Here is a 17,872-nt window from a genome sequence, read left to right as displayed (position 1 = left end):
CTGCATTTAATAAATGTTTTATTGTTTGGGATGTTTGCACAATGAGCGTTTTTCTTTTTATCCCTCCATACATATGACTACCTGGTTTTAATTTCCTGGAGTTTTTGAGTAGCCTAAGTTTGCTGTGGTCACATCTAAGCTTATCTGTTGGGCCATTGACAGCAAGATTCTCCCCATTGGATTTGTCTGCTTATTGAACATTAGGAACCGTGGATGCTGCTTTGATTTATCTGCTTATTGTGCATCCCTTATGCACTGTCGGTAAGGGTTATATATATTGGGTGTGGTGACAGATCCCTATGCTTTTTGTTTCACTGGATCTCTTCATATGTGGATTCTGCTATGAACTTTTTTGGCATTGTTTATTAAATGTTTTTACATGAACTTTTGTTTATTATTACCAACTATTAGCGATACACCTTTACCCCATACACACACACACTTACCTGAGTCCTCCCATGTACTCCCATCAGGGGGGTACAGGCATTACATCTGTAACGGGCCCGATGTTCCCCAGGGGCCCGGCTGGCCCCCTCCCCTTTTAAAAAAAAAATATATTTTTTGCATTACACCTGTAAGGGACCCGATGGTCCCCAGGGCCCCTACAGGCCGGCTGGCCCCCCTCCCGTTTTTTGGGGGATTTTTTTTGCATTACACCTGTAAGGGGCCCGATTATCCCCAGGGCCCCTTACAGGCCTGGCTGGCCCCCCTCCTGTTTTTATTTTGCATTAAACCTTTAAGGGGCCAGATGGTCCCCAGGGCCCCTTACAGGCCTGGTTGGCCCCCCTCCCGTTTTTTTATTTTTTATTTTCAATTTATTTATTTAATGCATTACACCTGTAAGGGCTGGCCCCCCTCCCATTTTTTTTTGCATTACACCTGTAAGGGGCTCGATGGCCCACAGGCCCCCCCCCCGCTTATTATCTTGCGTCAGGAGAGAAGAGATTACACTTGTTTTTTTTCGTCAGCAGGTTCTCTGCTCCAGGGGGGGTCCTGCCTAAAGCTGTGTAGGGGGCCCCAAAATTTGTGATGGCTGCCCTGGCTGTGTCCATCTGTAGTGGCCCTGTCTTTGCTTCCCACTCTCACAGGCTTTGGAGAGGCAGTGGGACCCATTGGCTCCCACTGCTGTCAGTCAAGTCTTGTGACTAAGAAGTCACAATGCTGTCTGTGTCTATGAACACATGCAGTGTGGCTTGGGATTGAGCCTGTGCGAGGGCCCACATAGCAAGTGGCTTGCTATGCTATGGGGGCACTCGCAGAAGAGGAGGAGCCAGGAGAGCTGGCAGGGTACCCAAGAAGAGGAGGCTCGAGGCCGCTCTGTGTAAATGCTCTGCACAGAGAAGGTAAGTATAACATATTTGTTATTAAAAAAAAAGAAGACTTTACAATCACCTTAACCTCCTTAGCGGTATTCCCGAGTCTGGCCGCCGAGCTCCGTTTCCTGCGACGTTACGACGCACGGGGACAGAGTTCGGCGCCAAATTCAAAAAGTGAAAAACACAATACACATACAGTATACTGTATGAAAAAAATACACACCCCCTTTGTCCCTAGTGGTCTGCCCAGTGCCCTACATGTACTTTTATATAATAAAAACTGTTCTTTCTGCCTGCAAACTGTAGAGTGTCCATAGCAACCAAAAAGTGTCCCTTTATGTCAAAAGTGGTTTTAGAGCAGCTAGAAAACAGCGATAATAAATTAGAATCACTTGCAGAATTGAGCGATAGCGATTTGTGGGGAAATTCGTCATCAAACAATAAAAATAATGACAGAGACAATTCTGCAACTGCGCAAATTTTTGTGTTTTTGATTTGATTACATTATTGAATAATTTTTATTATAATTACATTATTATTTGTTATAATTATTTATAGTTATTTTTTATATTATAATTTATGATTTTGTTTTTAAAACTTTATCATAACCGAGATGTCTACTAGACTCTTGTTTGGACAGATTTAAAGGGGAGTTCCACCCACAATTTCACGTTTTAAATATAAATACCCCTGTAATACACAAGCTTAATGTAGTCTAGTAAAGTTAGTCTGTAAACTAAGGTCCGTTTTGTTAGGTTGTTAGAGCATTTAGTTAGTTTATAATCTAGAAATAGACCGTGGCCATCTTAAGTGTTGGCATCATGAAGCCAGACTGTATGACTTCCTGGATTTCAGCCTTGCAGATCTCGCACATGCTCAGTGCTGCACAAGCGATGTAATAGGTTTCAGTCAGGTTTCCATAGCAACGGGAGGAAGTTGCCGCCCCTTCTCTATGCAAATTGGCTATTTGCAAGGACTACTGGGATACATGATGCCTATCCCAGAAACCCTTGCGAATAGCATTGTGACTTAATAGCCTAGGCTAATAAGGAGGAGGAAGTAATGAAGGACTACAAAATAAAGGTATTTACAAGCAACAAAATAAATAAAAATTGTCCATTCTGAACACTATGAGATTAGGGCATGCAGCACAGACAAACATAAAAAAAATGGGTGGAACTCCACTTTAAGTGTGTTGTTCCTAAGAATTGCAGGCCTACAGTATAAAACACCACATTTCCATGCAAAATAATTGTACCGCTTTTGGTACAAAATTCCAGACATAATCATACCACCAGGGAGGTTAATGCACTTTTGGGCTTTTTTTTTATTTTTATAAACAGTAAAAAGGTCAACATAGATGTGCAAAGGTGGTAGCCCAAATAACCAAATTAAATCCAGCTCACTGGAGATAGGAAATGATTTCTGGTTTCTATGAATTACTGCACTTTGGGCTCCAGCCTAAATTAGTTGATCAAGCAATGGACACATATTTGCTACTAGTTGGCTAATTAAAAAAATATAAAGTTTACTAGCTTATGTGTGCATTATTTTTATGCAAGACTTGGTACTTTGAACCTATGTTAAATTATTTTTAGTTTATAGTAGCTATAAATATCTAATTAATACAAACACACACAAAAAAAAACTATCTCAGAAAATTCTGGAAATAGCTATAAAACACTGGTTCTCCGGAAATATACTGGCAGAGCAACAAACATTTTCGCAATATAGTTCATATCTGCTCCTCCCCACAAGCACCAATGCTGCTATGTTGTAACCTCAGCACTTCTATAAACAGCTCAAGAATTCACCTTGCTAACCCACAGCAGCTGTGCTGGGGAAAAATACAACTTGGCAGACTATCCATGGAGGAATAAAAAGCGCACACACAATATGATGAAAATGATGTGAGGTGCAGGGCTCAGGCATGTGCCTGACATTCCCTATAAGGCTATGAAAAAGAAACTTTCACAAAACTGACTTTTTAGTGGGACATGAAGAGAAATCAATGTGTGCACCATTCTAGAATGTGAATGATCACATTTGAAATGAAACAGAATTGATGTGGCAGTGGAAGTGCTTATTCCATGGATGGAATGGTTGCAGCTACTATGGGATTCCCTGCCTTTTATAGAACCGGCATGTTACGCATGTAATAATACCATTCTCTACTTCTGGTATTTATTGTTTGGACTAATAAATCCCTGTGGATGCACTGGCTCAGTTTACAGTGACTTTTACTATGTGAACTAATTGTATCTTCAGGAAAGTTAGTAGTGGCCAGTGAGATCTAATCATTGAAGAGAACCAGTTGTCATTGGCCTTAGGCATAATCAGTTGTTAAAGTGGTATTAAAGCTTAGTTTTTTGTTAAATAACAAACATGTTGTACTTACCTGCTCTGTGCAGTGGTTTTGCACAGAGCAGCAGCTCCGATCCTCTTCTTTTTGGCTCCCCCGCCAGCGCTCCTGGCTTCTCCCCCTTAAACAGTGCCCCCAGAGAAAGCCATTTGCCTTGGGGGCACCGCTGCATGCATACTCCTGAGCCAACTCTAAGCATCCATAAGATACAAAGAGCCATGGCTTGGCCCCGCTCTCCTCATTGGCTCACTGGCTGTGATTGACAGCAGTGGGCTCCCGCTGCTGTCTCAGCCAATAAGGAAGAATCCCAGGACAACCGAGGCTATTGTAACTAGGGTTGCCAACTCATCCCTTTAAAACAGAACATATATTAATTACACAGGTTCTGTGGCTGATTAAGGAGGTAATTAAACTCACTTGGTGCCTTATTTGCATTAAATTAGCCTCAGAACCTGTGTAATTCATATGTGTTCTGTTTTAAAGGGATGAGGTGGCAACTCTAATTGTAACCCTCGCTGGATCGGAGGGAGGTCAGTTAAGCATTGGGGGGGCTGCTGCACACAGAAGGTTTTTTACCTTCATGCATAGAATGCATGAAGGTAACAAACCTACAGCCTTTAGAACCACTTTAATTATTATAATTCAGCAGATTTATTTACATTGTCCTTTCCAATCCCAACCATGGCACTACCTGCCTGGAGTTTTCATGTTCTTCCTGTGCCTGCATGGGTTTCCTCCGGGTCCTCCGGTTTCCTTCCACTCTCCCAAGACCAGGGGCGGACTGACAACTCATGGGGCCCCCGGGCAATAGAAGATTATGGGGCCCCTCTGGCTTACAGATGGCCACCACGCCAGGAGGCAGGGCAGCTAAAATCTTGGGATCTTCACATTAAAAGCATGTCAGTTTCGGACATATCAGGGACAGATCTAAAAAAAACACAGATTTTTACATACTGTCCCTGGTTTTACTGAGCCTGGCAACCCTGATGGGGCCCCCTAGTGGCATGGGGCCCTCGGGCAGTGCCCGAGTGACTCAATGGTCAGTCCGCCCCTGCCCAAGACATGCTGGTAGGTTAACTGGCTCCTGACTCAACTGGACCTAGTATGTATGAATGGAAGTTAGGGATCTTAGATTGCAAGAACCGTGAGGGCAGTGACTGATGTGAATGTAGAATATACTGTATGTAAAGTGATGCATAAATTGATGTTGTTATATAAGTACCTGTAATAATAATATTAATAATAATAATAATAATAATAATAATAATAATAATAATTATCCCCTTACTACATTTTATTTTTTTGGTATGGGATTGACTCTTCAGCTTGAGGGTCAGGAATCAGTGGGTATTATGTACAGCTGCACCAGATTCTATGTGCACCAGTTTTAGCAAATCTCCCCCACAGAGTCCAGAACAGGGTTCAATCACCTTGTATTGTAGGGGTAGGGGTGTAGGTTCAACTGAATAACTGTAATCCGCAATCAGGAGCATGAGTACAATGGCTACTGCAAATGTGGCCCATACATACAATCAGACTTTTCGACAACAACAGTCCGACAGACGTGTTTTATCAGACAATCCGACCATCTGTATGCTCCATTTGGACAATTGTCAGTTTTTTAACGGACAAATGTTCGCTGTGCATGCTCTCAAACTTTCCGACAACAAATGTGTTACGTCGGCTTATCCGATCGTGTTTACACAAGTCCATTGGAGTAAAATCCAAAGTACAAACACGCATGCTCAGAACCAATGCTAAACAGACAAATCAGACAACAATAGCAGAAGTTGCCCAAAAGGGTGGAGGTAAAGAGCTGAAAAACCATGTGATTTGGTGAATGTTAGCTGAAAATGTTCTGCTGTGTGTATGCAGAACAAGTTCATGGCCAAAGCCCTTCAGACCAAAATCCACGACAAAGTCCGATCGTGTGTATGAGGCTTTAAGGTAACAGTTGTAAACGGTATGGTATCCACAAGCAGTGACACTGACAACATGGTTGAGAAGCTAGTAGTAATGCTCTCAAAGAAGTTGGCGATACCTTGACAGAGTCCAGCAGCACAAAAGTCATATATTCCTCCACAAGCAGGAACCTGACCCTACGGCTAACTCTTTGTTCCTCACCTGCTTGTTTCCTTTCCCTTCTCTAGCCACTAACAAAATGCTTGTCAACCACAGCAGTGCATTTATTAACACTGTTGGATATACATTAGAGGGTATTGTTTATTTATTTAGATCTTTTCCCTTTGGGGGGGGGTGTATGGGGGTGTAAGTCAGTCTAATCTAAAGGGGCTTCCAGATTCTGATAAATTCCCTCCCCCTACAAACCCCCTACATCAAATTAGGGATTGGATGTGGAGATAAGGCCCTTGTACAAGGGGTAGGATACAAGGCGCCTTGCATTAGGTAGGATTTATCACCCCCACCTCCCACTAGGTACTTTCCTAAAGTTGAAGGCACGTGGCCTAGTATTGATCGGCATCCTGTTCCCAAGAGGATTTTGTGGTTTGCAGGGAGGCCTATTGGATTCTGGAAGCCCTTAGTTGTACAGCTCTGGCCAAATGTTTTGAGAATGACACAAATATTAATTTTCACAAAGTATGCTGCTTCATTGTTTTTAGATATTTTTTGTCAAATGTTACTATGGTACACTGAAGTATAATTACAAGCGTTTCATAAGTGTCAAAGGCTTTTTTGACAATTACATTAAGTTTATGCAAAGTCAATATCTGCTGTGTTGACCCTTCTTTTTCCAGACCTATGCAATTCGCCGTAGCATGCTGTTAATCAACGTCTGGGCTACATCCTGACTGATGGCAGCCCATTCTTGCATAATCAATGCTTGGAGTTTGTCAGAATTTGTGTTTTTTATGTTCACCCGCCTCCTAAGAATTGACCACAAGCTCTTAATGGAATTTAGGTCTGGGGAGTTTCCTGGCCATGGCCTTGGAAATTTCAATGTTTTGTTCCCAAAGCCACTTAGTTATCACTTTTGCCTTAGTTTTTGCACCATTATTTATTCATGGCTTTGTTCTTAGGCAAAATTGTGAGTGAGCCCACTCCTTGGTAGATAAGCAACCCCACACATGAATGGTCTCAGGGTGCTTTACTGTTGTCATGACACAGGACTGAGGGTAGTGCTCACCTTTTCTTCTCCAGGCAAGGTTTTTTCTGGATGCCCCAAACAATCGGAAAGGGAATTCATCAGACAAAATAACTTACCCCAGTCCTCAACAGTCCAATCCCTGTACCTATTGCAGAATATCAGTCTGTACCTGATGTTTTTCCTGATAGAGAAGTGGCTCCTTTGCTGCTCTTCTTGACACCAGGCTATCCTCCCAAAGTCTTTGCCTTACTGTGTGTGTGTGTGCAGATGCACTCACACCTGCCTGCTGCCATTCCTGATCAAGCTCTGCACTGGTGGTGCTCCGACCCCACAGCTTAATCAACTGTAGGAGACGGTCGTGGCGCTTGCTGGACTTTCTTAGGTGACCTGAAGTCTTCTTCACAACAGTTGAACCTCTCTCCTTTTCTTGATCCGATAAATGGTTGATTTAGGTGCAATCTTAGTAGCAGCAATATTCTTACCTTGTTGTGTAAAGCCATGATGACTGCGCTTTTTTTCTTGCAGGTAACCATGGTTAAAGCGAGGTCCACCCGAATTTAAAAAAAAAAAAAAGCCAGCAGCTACAAATACTGCAGCTGCTGACTTTTAATAAATGGACACTTACCTGTCCAATGCCGCATGCGATTTCGTCAGCTGAGGCCCGAGCAATCCCCCGCCGCCACCCTAGGTAAGGGAATCAGAAAGAGAAGCTTTGTGGCTTCACTGCCTGGTTCCCTACTGCGCATGCGCGAGTGGCGCGGCCCGTCCTTACGTGTCCTCGCTGTCTCCTGGGACCAGTGTGTTTCCCAGAAGACAGTGGGAGTCTATTCTCGGCAGTGGGTGCAAATACCTGTATTATACAAGTATCTGCACCCCCTCCTCCCTGAAAGGTGCCAAATGTGACACCGGAGGGGGGGGGGGGGTTCCGAAAAGCGGAAGTTCACTTTTTGTGTGGACCTCTGCTTTAACAGAGAAAGAACAATGATTTCAAGCACCACCCTCCTTTTAAAGCTTCCAGTCTGTTATTCTAACTTAGTCAGCATTACAGTGTGATTTCCAGCCTTGTCCTTGTCAACAATGACACCTATGTTAATGAGAGAATCACTGACATGATGTCAGCTGGTCATTTTGTGGCAGGGCTGAAATGCAGTGGAAATGTTTTTTGGGGATTAAGTTAATTTGCATACCATAATTTATGTACTTATTTAGACATTCTCCTCAGTGGCTCACTGTATCCTTTTTTACAAGACTAAATCATTTTTTATCCCGTATTTTTTATGGTGTACGAAGAACCGCAGGTATAAATTAACTACCTTGATGCGCCCTTGTGAACAGGGAGGCTTAGCTTTTCCGAATTTATATAAATATTTTTTGGAGCTGGTTACGGCCGTATGGTGGCTAAGCCCAGATCTACGGTATATAACTCCTCCACTCGGCTGGAAGCAGCATTGGTAGGTTATACAGATGCTCTTAAGGTACTTTTATTTAGGGGCCATAGGGCATCCTACCAGTTGACTGATTTAATGCTTAATACTATTCGAGCTTGGGAGGCTGGTCTTAGATGCAAGTATTATCCAAAGGGTGCGATTTCTCCAAATGCCTCTTTATGGTTTAATCCTACTCTCCCTCAATTTTTTTAAGTACCAGAGCCTATTGCATGGACTAAATATAATACTAAATTACTCTTTTAAAGCGGAGCTCCACCCTAAAGTGGAACTCCTGCTGATCGGAACCCTCCCCCCCTCTGGTGTCACATTTGACACCTTTCAGGGGAAAGGGGGGTGGAGATACCTGTCTAAAGACAGGTATTTTCACCCACTTCCGGCCACAGTCTGCAGGCAGACTGCGGGCAGGACGTCACCTCCCGTCCCCGTTGTGTTCTGGGAACACTTGGCTCCCAGAGCACAGCGGGAGCCAGTCAGCAGGCGCAGCGCGACTCTGCATGCGTTGTAGGGAACTGGACAGTGAAGCAGGAGCGCTTCACTTCCTGGTTCCCTCACCGAGTATGGCGGGGGGGGCAGCAGAGTGACGAGCGATCGCTCGTCCTCTGCTGCGGACAGCACTGGACTCCAGGACAGGTAAGTGTGCCGATATTAAAAGTCAGCAGCTGCAGTATTTGTAGCTGCTGACTTTTAATTTTTTTTTTCAGTGGACATCCGCTTTAAGTTGTCACTAATCGGCAATTATCTACCTTTTCTACGCTTACCTCAATCTTTAACTTACCTAGTTCTTATGTATTTAGATATTTCCAGCTTCTCCATATTTTTCATGCAGTTTCCACAGGACAGTTTAAGGATTACACAATTCTCTTTAGAATCGGTACTCAGGGTTGAGTGCCTGGATAAGGCCATCTCGAGACTGTACTCTCATCTTACTTTAATTTCTATTTTGCCATTAGAAGGTCTCAGAGCTAGGTGGATGCGAGATATACCAGATTTGGATATGGAGGACTGGAGGGGTCTGTGGGATCTCCCTCTGCGATCTCTGGTATATTTGAGAGACCCCATTATTCAATTCAAATTGGTACATAGAGCATATATTATGCCATATAGCAGCCCTCAAAATTTCACTCATCTGCTTGTATTTTGCGAGTAAATTTTGAGGGCTGGCGAGTGTGATAAGGGGGGGCGAGCAGGGAGAGGAGAGTCGCGTCGCCGCCTGTTTGTTAATAGCGCAGGGGAACATTACAGCTTTCAATTCAATAGCTGTGTTCCCCGCGGCACGTGTCATATACAGCGCCTCCCCCTTTTCCGGGCACTTTTTTCATAGACAGATCACAGTATTGGATGGATGATCTGTCTATCAAAGTTTCCCGGACAAGGGGGAGGGGTTGTATATTACGCTTGCGGCGGCGGCAGCTATTGATTTGAAAGCTGTAATGTTCCCCGTGGTTTGAACAACGCGGCGGCTCCGGCTCCTCTCCTACCCTACTCAGCACAGGTAGGCTGCTATTGTGGGGGGAACTCCTGGCTGCTATTGTGGGGGGACTCCTGGCTGCTATTGTGGGGGGAACTCCTGGTTGCTATTGTGGGGGGAACTCCTGGCTGCTATTGTGGGGGGAACTCCTGGCTGCTATTGTGGGGGGACTCCTGGCTGCTATTGTGGGGGGACTCCTGGCTGCTATTGTGGGGGGACTCCTGGCTGCTATTGTGGGGGGAATCCTGGCTGCTATTGTGGGGGGACTCCTGGCTGCTATTGTGGGGGGACTCCTGGCTGCTATTGTGGGAGAACACCTGGCTGCTATTGTGGGGGGAACTCCTGGCTGCTATTGTGGGGGGAACTCCTGGCTGCTATTGTGGGGGGAACTCCTGGCTGCTATTGTGGGGGGAACTCCTGGCTGCTATTGTGGGGGGAACTCCTGGCTGCTATTGTGGGGGGAACTCCTGGCTGCTATTGTGGGGGGAACTCCTGGCTGCTATTGTGGGGGGAACTCCTGGCTGCTATTGTGGGGGGAACTCCTAGCTGCTATTGTGGGGGGAACTCCTGGCTGCTATTGTGGGGGGACTCCTGGCTGCTATTGTGGGGGGACTCCTGGCTGCTATTGTGGGGGAACTCCTGGCTGCTATTGTGGGGGGACTCCTGGCTGCTATTGTGGGGGAACTCCTGGCTGCTATTGTGGGGGGAACTCCTGGCTGCTATTGTGGGGGGAACTCCTGGCTGCTATTGTGGGGGGAACTCCTGGCTGCTATTGTGGGGGGAACTCCTGGCTGCTATTGTGTGGGGAACTCCTGGCTGCTATTGTGGGGGAACTCCTGGCTGCAAAATGGGGACATTTTGCTGCACCGGGGACACATGCTGCATTGGTAGACATGGGCAGGCTGCATTTTTTGGGCACGGATAAAGTTGTTGTTAATATTTATTTTTATAACTTAATTCTGCATAAAACATTTAAGTGCCATTTCATGAGATTTATGAGGGCGTGTCTAGGGGCAGGATTGGGGGCGGGTAGGGGTTGGACGGGGCAACTGGTGGCGAGTACGCCTTGAGGCCTGGCTAGTAGCTCAGGACTTGAAATTTTGAGCCCTGCATATAGACTTCAAAAGATAAATCCTGCGTGTATTTCCAAGTGTTGGGGGTGTGGAGCATGTCAGGGGGATTTCACACATATCTTTGGGATTGTCCATATATAGCTATTTTCTGGAAGTGGTAGATTTATTGAATACTATTACCTCTGCTCCTTTACCGGTCTCGATGTCTGTTTGCCTGCTGGGTCTGGTAAAAGCTATTGTTCTTACAGTGTCTGTGCGAATGTTCACTAATACAACATTATTCTACGGAAGAAAAGCCATTGCTATGCATTGGAAGAAACCTTGATCTCCCAGACTTTTATACTGAAAACAATTGATAAATAATAATCTCCCATTCTATAGAGACACCTATATTAATAGGGGTTGCCCTAGTAAGTATGATAAAGTCTGGGCAAAGTGGCTGGAAAAACCGTACACGGCATCTAACGACGATGGGGGTCATTAATCAAAATATGGGTGTTTCTGTATAAGGAATGCTTGAGGCCATTGGTGATAGGAGGGATTAATATTTGCTTTCTCCTCTCCCCTACTCATTTTTGTTAATTATTATATTCCTTTAAGTTGTTGTTTTGTTATTCTGAATTCTTATTTTTAAACTGATAGTTGCTATGCAGGGCCGATTGTCTTGTCTGTTAAAGAAACAAAATAAAAAGTAAAGTCAATTTTTATGGCAAAGAGGGACTATGCAATTAATTGCAATTAATCTGATCACTCTTCATAACATTCTGGAGTATGTGCAAATTGCCATCATAAAAACTGGGGCAGCAGACTTTGTGAAAATTAATATTTGTGTCATTCTCAAAACATTTGGTCAGGGCTGTAGTTTATTCCTGTTAGTTTTGGATTGGCTTTTCAGAGTTTTTCTCAGCAAAAAAAGCATGGATACACGGATTGATGGGTGAATTTGCTTTGATTATTAAACGTGAATTAAATAGCATTTTTGGTTTGTGGTGCACAGATACATTATAATTCTACTTTAAATGCAGTGACTCACATTAGTTTTTATTTTTTTAGGTTTCGAAGAATTTTCAGCAAGTAATTAAAATACCCGTTGATTTTGCCTGAAATGCCAGAGTCCTTGTAACTTCCCAAGAGCAGATCTGAAATAAAAACAATGTTATCTTTTTTTTGTAAACTACAGATCTCCCCATCACCCATTTAACCACTTGCCATCCCGGCCATTGTAGAATGACGGCCACAAGGTGGCTCTACAATGTCGGGAGGCCATCTATTGACGTCCTTGGCTCCTCCTTGCCACTGGGGGGCGCGCGTGCGTGCCAGCCGCATCACTCAGATGCCGATGCGCGTGCCTATCGGCCGCGGTGTCCACCAGGTACCCGCCATCGGCAGTTACAGAGACAGGGGCGTGGATCTCTTTGTGGAAACACAGAGATCCACGACCTGTCAGGGAGAGGAGACCGATGGTGTGTCCCTTGTACATAAGGACAACCATCGGTCACCTCCACCAGTCAGTCTCCTCCCCCCACAGTAAGAATCACTCCCAGGGAACACATTAACCCCTTGATCGCCCCCTAGTGGTTGACCCCTTCCCTGTCAGTCACACTTATACAGTAAACAATGCATAGCACTGTTCGCTGTATAAATGTGAATGGTCCCAAAAATGTGTCAAAAGTGTCCGCTGTCCTGACAAAAATCGCAGATAACCGCCATTACTAGTAAAAAAATAGAGAGTGCCTTTATTGTGTAGTATACATGTAGAACTAATAATTACAATAGTGATTTGGGTAAAAGTACTCAAAATTGTCATTTACATTTGGTGAGGTTATAGTGATAATGTTGGGTAAGACATGTAGCCTACCTAGTACACAAATAGAGAATATTCCTTTCTCTATGCAGGATAGGGTCGGTCCCAGTGGTCCCAGTCCTAGGTCCTTAGAGGGACCATCAGAGGGACATTTAGCTTGTTTGAGAAGAAACAATAACCCATTGGTAGTTCTAACAGCAGAGGCACCCATAGAAATTTGTAGTGTGGTGTGTCTAGAAACGGGTCAGGATCATCATACTGATCGAACATCAAATTTCTTTATTTCACCAAAGACGTGTTTCGTGGCTCTAACATCCCACATCCTCAGTTTAAAAGTGGCACACAGATGTTGTTTTCATGTTCTTCACCAGAGTTTGCCTTTATGAAGGGGGTGGGCCATTACTGGTGCTGCTAAAAAAGCATCTTTGGTGAAATAAAGAAATGTTATGTTCGTGCAATACAAAGACCCCGACCCGTTGCTAGGAGGGTGTGTTTGTTCTTGTTTCTCCTTTGCACTCACTGGTTCATCCCACCAATCTCTATGTCACTATAGGACACAGTAGTGACGAAGTAGTTACTTATCAATATATATAAAGTATGGGCTATGCTTCGCCCATAGTCACAGTAACTAATACGCATTTCAAAACAGCAGGAAAGAGAAATATCTATTATGATTAGTACCGTAGTTGCAGGAGTATAAGATAAGAAAATATGTCTCAAAAATCGGGGGTCGTCTTATATGCCAGATGCACAGCAGTCAGACTGCGGGCATCCATTTTTTAAAAGCCGCGTGTGATACATTTGCCTATATGTCTCAGTTTACTGCTCCCTGCTAGCCATATGGGTAGAGGTAGAAAGGAATTTCATGTGTGATTCATTCCTCTGACAGGTTATTGACGTGCTAATGTCCCCTCACTATTCCAAACGTTAATTGATCTATTGTGTTGTGTGAAGAAGATCTGTGTTTACCCTTAAAAGATGTGTATTGTATCATCAGGCTAAATGATTAGAGAAGTAGTATGTTAATTATTCTGATTGCTTCAGTGTATTAATTAACTCCACTGATGTCTTTATCTAAAGAAACGTGTCTGCATGGTCGGCTCCGACTTGTCTCCTATAATCTGTATGGGAAACCCCACTGTGTGAGGGGGGCGTTCCTAACAGGTTGTAACCACATATAAGCTGAGTTTTTGTGTCATTAAAGTGTCTTGTTCTAGCAGTAAGCCTGGACTAATGTGTGACTTAATGGGCGATCTCAGGGATATTCCTCCTAGTGGAATATTGGGGTGATGTTCTTATGGAAGAAGGGAATCTTTGACGGGGATATCATACCGATACCGTCACAATTGGTTGGTAGCAGTGGGATTTTCCCTTCTATTCCCCTTCACACCCGGATTCCAAGCAGACACTGGAAGAACTACTGGAAGTTCGTGGAAGGATTGCTAGCAACAAAACCAAGCGGGTCATCATAGCAGAATCAATGGAGCTAGACCAGGAGGACGGGATTGCAGCAACGCCAGCAGTACAAGAGATGGAGACACCAGTGATTCAGGAGGAGGAATCGCCAGCCAACAAACTAATGAGAGAGAAGCTAGCTTGGTTCGGCCCGAACCCAACGCCGGATGTGGTGCTGAAAGTGATGGAGCTACAGGAGGCTAAAGAAATAAGAGACAAACAAATAAGAGACGCAGAACTACAGGAGGCTAAACAAATAAGAGACGCAGAGCTACAGTTAAAACTGGCAGCAGTCCAACAAGCAGCCGCACCTTCTCCGAACAGTGAGTACAGCACAGCAGACGCAAGGAAGATTCCGTTTAGCGCTTTTAAAGCTTTTGATGAAAAGGACTGTGAAATTGATAACTACCTGGCGGATTTTGAGCGACAATGTAACCTGCACCGAATAGCTAGAAGAGAGTGGGTTGCAATATTGTCAGGCAAACTGTCAGGCAAAGCTTCTGATGCTTTCCGGACCGTGCCAGATCAGGATATCCATAGCTACGCCCGGGTTAAAGAAGTGCTCCTGGCTCGTTATGCAGTAACCCCAGAGTCCCACCGACAGAAGTTCAGGGACTCACGCAAAACCACGAAAGACTCTTACGCGGAATGGGCATGCCAGTTGTCCCTGTCGGCCTCTAACTGGGTTAACAGCAGCCAGGCCACCACCGCAGAGGACATTTTGCAACTAATGCTCCTGGAGCAATTTTACAATCACATCCAGACGGATGTCAAAGATTGGGTGAGAGATCGCAGGCCCATGACTCTACCAGAGGCCGCGAAGTTGGCAGATGAATATGCGGATACTCGCAAGACAAACCAGGTCACACCACGGGTACAACCTCCACGACCAACGGTGCCCTCACACCCACCAGCCGCTAGATACCAACCACCTAACAGACCGATGACATCTAGCCCTCGCTATCCACGCCAGGAGGACAACGAACAACGCTGCTTCCGGTGCAAACAGCTGGGTCACTTCAAGCAGAATTGCCCCATGAACGACAACACCAGGTCAAATTGGTCTCAACCTGGGTACCGCCCACCAGCAGCAGCCCATTGTGTAGACTCGGCTTGGGATCTCCAGGAGCTGGGTCCGGAAGAACCATCGGACACCGTTTACGAAGTCCTCGCGGTACAATCTGGTATTACGGACAACAGGGAACACCATTGTCAGCTGGTCATGGGCGACAGCCATGAGACGGAGGGGCCCTGGAGGGAGCTGGGCAGAAAGAGGCACCGCCAGCTACCCCCCAAGAAGAAGAGGTCCTGGAAGCCGTATAACAAGCTGACCTGGGAGGAGAAGAAGCGACTGGAGGAGAGGGAGTCGCAGCGGGCATCCCAGATGCGGGCCGAGATGTTCACCAAGGGCCCACCGGTGGCCCCTTACACCACCACCCAGTTCCTGATGATGAAGGACCACGTGGAGAGCCTGCAGGACATGAGCAAGCAGGAGCTGATCCGTGAGTACATAGAGCTGGAGGAATGCATAAGCCGCATGGAGGAGGAGAACAACCACCTGAGGTCACAGCAGGCTGACCCCCCCAGGCTCCATGAACTGGAGATGGAGCTGGAGAAGCTCCAAGAGGAGAACCGGCGGCTGCGGAGGGAGCAGGGGGTGGCTGACCTTATGGGGCTCTGATTCCCCCCCCCCCGGACTCTGAGCACCAGTGCTACAGCATTTCAACAAATATAACTTTTTCTTTTTATGAATCTCCTGTGATTGTCACTTCAGAGCCATAACCTGCCCCCTCCCATAGCGGGACACCTAGACGACGGCGCACAGACCCATTCGCTGGCTTCACACTGACTTCTGGTGACTTTGCAGATCGCACAAAGACTTGGGGACTGACCGGCGTGTGATCTGACGACCCGGTGACATACCTGAGTCTGAAGCAGTTGCCAAGGGAGGTCAGTCATGCCAAACGGAGTTAACCTCGGACTAAAAGCTCTGAACCCGTCAACCCTACTGGACCAGGGAAGGTCCAACCGGGTTTGCCGGAGCAGGGAGCAAAAGGGGGGCCATTGTGATACATTTGCCTATATGTCTCAGTTTACTGCTCCCTGCTAGCCATATGGGTAGAGGTAGAAAGGAATTTCATGTGTGATTCATTCCTCTGACAGGTTATTGACGTGCTAATGTCCCCTCACTATTCCAAACGTTAATTGATCTATTGTGTTGTGTGAAGAAGATCTGTGTTTACCCTTAAAAGATGTGTATTGTATCATCAGGCTAAATGATTAGAGAAGTAGTATGTTAATTATTCTGATTGCTTCAGTGTATTAATTAACTCCACTGATGTCTTTATCTAAAGAAACGTGTCTGCATGGTCGGCTCCGACTTGTCTCCTATAATCTGTATGGGAAACCCCACTGTGTGAGGGGGGCGTTCCTAACAGGTTGTAACCACATATAAGCTGAGTTTTTGTGTCATTAAAGTGTCTTGTTCTAGCAGTAAGCCTGGACTAATGTGTGGCTTAATGGGCGATCTCAGGGATATTCCTCCTAGTGGAATATTGGGGTGATGTTCTTATGGAAGAAGGGAATCTTTGACGGGGATATCATACCGATACCGTCACACCGCGCCTCCTCCTCGTGCTGTTCCGTGATATGCAGAACACTCAGTTTCCCAGCAGAGCCTGTGTTCAGTGTTCCGCCTATCACGGACGTCCTCTCATCTGAGGCCGAGGACGAGACGATGTCTGTGATAGGCGGAACACTGAACACAGGCTCTGCTGGGAAACTGAGTGTTCCGCCTATCACGAAACAGCACGAGGAGGAGGCATGGCTTTTAAAAAATGGATGCCCGCAGTCTGACTGACTCTGCCAGGGATAAGGTATGGAGATTTTTGAAGTGAGATGAGGCAATGGCACAGTGAGGTGAGACAATGGCACAGTGAGGGGGGTCATCTTATACGGCGAGTATATCCTAAAACCAACATTTTAACTGGAAAATTAGGGGGTCATCTTATACGCCCAGTCGCCTTATACGCTGGCAAATACGGTAGCTAATGGACAATGTAGGTAGTTCCTAATAAATTACATATAAAACGAGGGCCTAAGAATATAAAAGAAGGTTAGAACCTTTTATGCAGAGCACATGTATAAGCTTCATAGATTACAGTATTTAGATTAATAAACAGGATATTATGTTGTCTGTGGCAAAATATCACTGACAAGTCACATGCTTTATAATGTAGGGTGTTGTATGGGTGTAGGTGCTACAGTTTTATATTATTATCATATTCATATGCAGCATGTATGTCTTGCACTTATATGCAAATCTATTTCTATAGGGAGCATAAACAGAATCAAAAAATGTTTAAAGATACTCTCTCATTTTGTCTGTTCAGGGTAAAGTGACAGAGGGGTTGATTTACTAAAGGCAACTCCACTTTGCATTACAAGTGCACTTGGAAGTGCAGTCACTGTAGATCTGAGGCGAAGATCTGAAATGAGGGGAAGCTCTGCTGATTTTATCATCCAATTATTTGCACGCTAACAATGTTATTTTTTATTTTCCTTGCATGTCCCCCTCAGATATACACTGACTGCACTTCCAAGTGCACTTGTAGTGCAAATTGATTTGCCTTTTGTAAATAACCCAGATTCTCTTTAATTAAAGCTCTCCTATTATGTAATGCTCAAGTGTTGGGGGTGATATCATCAACCTCAAGTAGATATACAGCAGAACAATGGAGTGGCAGGGAAATTTGCCCATTGCGGCTGATGTGGATTCATGGGTAGTATGGTGCTTAGAAATAAAGAACTCAAGGGCTTTATTTGTAAAGTCTTATATTC

This window comes from Rana temporaria, chromosome 3 (assembly GCF_905171775.1).
Source record: "Rana temporaria chromosome 3, aRanTem1.1, whole genome shotgun sequence".
Lineage (NCBI taxonomy): Eukaryota > Metazoa > Chordata > Amphibia > Anura > Ranidae > Rana > Rana temporaria.
The sequence above is the reverse complement of the archived record's forward strand: the minus strand, read 5'-3'. Positions refer to the sequence as shown.